Source organism: Enhydra lutris, unplaced genomic scaffold (genome assembly GCF_002288905.1).
Source record: "Enhydra lutris kenyoni isolate GAN:26980312 unplaced genomic scaffold, ASM228890v2 scaffoldscaffold213, whole genome shotgun sequence".
NCBI lineage: Eukaryota > Metazoa > Chordata > Mammalia > Carnivora > Mustelidae > Enhydra > Enhydra lutris.
In genome coordinates this window covers 80,920-85,911 of record NW_019154297.1, presented here as the reverse complement: position 1 = coordinate 85,911, position 4,992 = coordinate 80,920, and positions in this window count along the sequence as shown.

The following is a 4,992-nucleotide window of genomic DNA, read 5'->3' as shown; positions in this document are numbered from 1 at the left end:
AAAAACTTCCAGGACAATCCAAAACTGAAAGAATTTGCAAACATCAAACGAGCCCTACAAGAAAACTGAAAGGGGCCCACTAAGCAAAGACAGAGCCTAAAAGTAACAGACCAGAAAGGAACAGAGACAACATACAGTAACAATCACCTTACAGACAATACAGTGGCATTAAATTCATATCCTTCAATAGTTACCCTGAATGTAAATGGGTTAAATGCCCCAATCAAAAGACCGAGGGTATCAGAATGGATAAAAAAATAAGACCCATCAATATGCTGTCTGCAAGAAACTCATTTGAGACCCAAAGACAACTCCAGATTTAAAGCGAGGGGGTGGAAAACAATTTACCATGATAATGGACATCAAAAGGAAGCTGGGGTGGCAATCCATATATCAGATAAATTAGATTTTAAGCCAAAGACTATAATAAGAGATGAGGAAAGGCACTATATCATACTTAAAAGGTCTATCCAGCAAGAAGATCTAACAATTTTGAATATCTATGCCCTATTATGGGAGCAGCCAATTAATAACAAAATCAAAGAAACACATCAACAATAACACAATAATAGTAAGGGACTTAAACACCCCCCCTCACTGAAATGGACAGATAATCCAAGCAAAAGATCAACAAGGAAATAAAGTCTTTAAATGACACACTGGACCAGATGGACATCACAGATATATCAGAACATTCCATCCCAAAGCAACAGAATACACATTCTTCTCAAGTATTATATTTATTAAATATAATAAATATCTATTTAATTTTATGAGAAAATGACAACTTGTTTTGCATAGTGGTTGTACCACTCTGAAGATTTGATTGATTGATTTACTTACTTATTTACTTTAGATATATAGAGAGAGAACAGGGGAGGGACAGAGAAGGAGGGAGATGGATAAGCAGACTCTGTGCTGAGTCGGGAGACCAAGGTGGGGCTAGATTTCTTGACCCTGAGATCATGACCTGAGCCAAAATCAGGTTGAGTTGGATGCTCAACAGACTGAGCCACCCAGAGGCCCCGTGGTTGTACCATTTTGTGTTACCAAAAGCAATATATGAAATTTCCAGGTGCTCCTCATCCTTGATAGCATTTGATATTATTAGTGTTATTTTAACCATTCCAATAGATATGTGTGATATCATTCTGGTTTTAATTTCAATTTCTCTAATGGCTAATGATGCTGAATATATTTTCATGTAGTTATTTGTTGTCCATATACCTCTGGTGCTATCTGTTTAGTCTTGGATCTTTTTTTATTGTGTTGCTTGTTTTCTTACTGTTGAGGCTTGAGAGTTCTTAACATATTCTAGATACATGTCCTTTTTTAGGTAAGTTGAACTGCAAATATTTTATCCTTGTCTGTAGCTTGTCTCTCCATTCTTATAACAATGTTTTTGATAGAACATGACTTTTTAATTTTTTTTTTGCATTTATGATAGTGAGAGGTATTAGTCTACAGAATTCTTTTTTTGAAGTGTATTGTCCAATTTGGGTGTGAGGATAATTCTGGACTAAAAAAGATGGTTTGCAAAGTTTTTCTGAGTCTTCTATTTTCTGAAAGATATTATTTAGAATTGGCATTTATTCCTCTTAAATGTTTAATAGGATTCCCTAGTAAGATAATATGGGAGTGCAGATTTCCTTTTTAGATATTTTAAACTACAAATTTAAATTCTTTAATTGTTAAGAACTTTTATCTACTTCATCTTCAGAGAGTTTTGCTCCTTTATGGTTTTTGAGGAATTTGTCCAGTTCATCTAAGTTGTTGAACTATGTGTGTAGGGCTGTTTGTAGTATTCCCTTATTATTCTTTTAAAGCCATTAGTGACATCTGCTATATCATTCGTGTTACTGATGTTACTGATAATTTGTGTTTCTCTTTTTAAAATTTGACTGTATTGCTAGAATTTATCAGCTTTATTATTTTTTTTAAAAAAACAAGATTTTAGTTTCATTGATTTGCCCTAATATTTTATTGTTTTTAATTTTATTGATTTCTGCTGCTAATATTATTGTTTCTTTCCTTATACTTGATTTGGATTTAATTTACTTTTTTGTGTCTAGTTTCTTAAGGTAGAAACTTACATTATTGATTCGAGATCCTTATTCTTTTGTAATATAAGTACTTAATGCTATTTTAAAAATATCTTCTAAGCATTGATATAGCTGCATTCTAAAAATATTTTGTGCATTGTATTTTTATTTATTATATTTGTATCTATTAGGTTCAAAGTATTTTTTAAATTTCACTTGATAGTTCTTTGACTTACAGATTGTTCAAAAGTATTGTTTAACCACCAGTTTGGAGACTTTTCTGTTATCTCTCTGTTATTGATTTCCAGTTCAGTTCCGTTATGATCAGAAAATATACTTTTAATTATTTCAATTCTTTGAAATGTATTAACGTTTGTCTTGTGACACATAACATGATCTATTTTGGTGAATATTCCATGTGGATTTAAAAAGAATGGCCACTCTGCTATTGTTTGTTAATTTATAAGCACAATGACACCTTAGAATGTAAATGTCAATTATATCTAGGTGGTTGATAATATTATTCAATTCTTCTATATCCTTGCTGGTTTTCTGTTGACTAGTTCTATCAATTACAACAAGTGTTGAAGTCTGCAACTCTAATTGTGGATTGTCCATTTCTCTTTTTAGTTCTGTCCATTTTATTTTATATATTTTGGATTTATATTAGTTTGCTAGTATAGTACTGCAGACTTAGGGCTCAGGCAACACAAAAGTATTTTCTCACAGTTCTCTAGGCTAAAAGGCCAAGATCAAGATGTTGGCAGAATTTTTCTTTTTGAGGCCTCTCTCCTGGGCTTAGGAATGGCTTATGAATGCCTCAATCTCCTCTTGTAATGGCTCTGGTCATACTAGATTAGAGTCCATCCCAATAACCTCATTTAACATTAATTATCTCTTTAAAGGCCCTGTCTCTAAATACAGCCACATTCTGAGATACTGCAGGTTAGGACTTCAAATTGGAATTTTGGGCGTTCACAACCCATAACACTCCTCCCTCTGGCTACCCCAAATCCATGGACTTCTCATGTGCAAAATGCATTCAATAGCCCCAAAAGTCTTAGCACATTCCAGCATTCACTCTAAGTCCAAAATATCATTTAAATATCATTTAAATCAAGAATGGGTGAGATTTCAGGTTTGATTCATCATAAGGCAAAATTCCTCTTTGGGCCCACTAGGGTAGCAGCCTTCCCTTCCATCTCTTGAGTATATACACATTGTGAATTGCTATGTTTTCTTGGTGAATTGACCCTTTATTATTATAAAAGTCCACTAGTGCTCAGAGCTCTCTAGTCCCTATGAATGATAGTTACTATTTATTTACTAGGTTCTCTTATTTACTAATTCTATGGAGGTAAATTCAAGCCACACTAGACCAGTTTTTCTCAAAGAGCTGGGCTGGATTAAGATCTTTTAGAAGCTCTGAGTGTTGGAAAGATTATGGTGTGTCCCTAATATTTATTTCACATTTATTACATAATCAAACTATGTAATAAAGTAATATTAAACATTAAAATAGAGAGTACAGGCAAGCTAAAATTAAAGCCAGCTTCTTTTTAGAAATGAACACACTCATTGAAGCTAACCTTTCTCATTTGCCAGTGCCTTAAGTAAATTCTTTGTCTTCCATTAGTTAATTAACCACTGCCAATGAGTGTTCCATAGAATGCAGCCAAAACTATCCTTTGATCCAATTAATTTGGGAAATGCCAAATATAATATCTCCCCAAAAGATACTAGGCTATTAAATGTTTTCAGAGGTCCAAAATTAATAAAAATAATTTAAAAGTATTTAACTCTATGTAATTATAATTAATTTGACCACAGAACTATTTTTCACATAATGCCAGACAATGTCCCATAAAATACATTTTCCTCTTAGCACACTTTGGAAAATACAACAAAAGTACTGCATCATTTTCTGAGCAGTTATTATGTGTTGGGGACTATTCTAAAATATTTACACACTTTATATTATTTATAATATGTCAGATTTGGGACATCAGTAGATACTCTAAGGTAAATATTATTATCTTTTTTTTTTTTTTTTTTTTGGTAGAAGAGGAAACTGAGACAGTGAGGTCACATAGTTGCAACAGTGGAGTTAGAATTCATTTATTTCTTTTCATAATTTACCCAGCATGGAGCAGCAGCCCTTCATTTTTTTCTTTCATAAGGACTGGTCCCTTTCTCTTCTCATCAACTTTGATTCTAACTTCAGAGCCCCACCTATTATCTCCATAAACTATTCCAGTAGACTTCTGTCCTCTGATTCATCAAGTCCTCATTCCTTAATACCCATGTGGCTCCAACTTTAAATTTATTCTGTTTTTCAAATAAGACTGATACTAGAGAAAAACATGGGGTTGTACATCTCACCTCTGGCCTTCCACAGTGCTCGTTCAGTCTCATTAAAACCAGGTGGGCCCTGAAGGGCTAAGGACACTTGCTATTATGTTAGATGGTAAGAGGAAGAAAAAGGAAAAAAATAAAAAAAAACAGATGAGGTAGATGTCAAGGGAGAGATATGTCAGGGGGCAGCCACTGATGAGTTAGATATACTATATCTTCAGTTCTCACTCTCCAAATTGGGGCAGAAAAGAATTTGATAGTATCAGAAAGGCACATTGTTAACCCAGGTACCCTGTGCATCTCGAAATATTCATAGGACTCCCAGCAAGTCTTTTTCCAAAATGAGAAAGAACATGGAAAAATGCTAAAATAAACATCCACAAAGTTGCCATCTAAAATTACACAAGCACAAAATTGGAAGTGGGCAAAAATTCAACTGTTTTGGAAAATCCTGGACCCTCTCCCTCAAAAGTCCTGATTGTTGATGTGCACAGAAGGAAAATTCTAAGGCTGGAGCAATTCCAGCAAAGTTTGAGAACCCTGTGAGATTTCCGTAGTTCCCTATATAGTTGAAATCTCAGAAAATATGCACTTG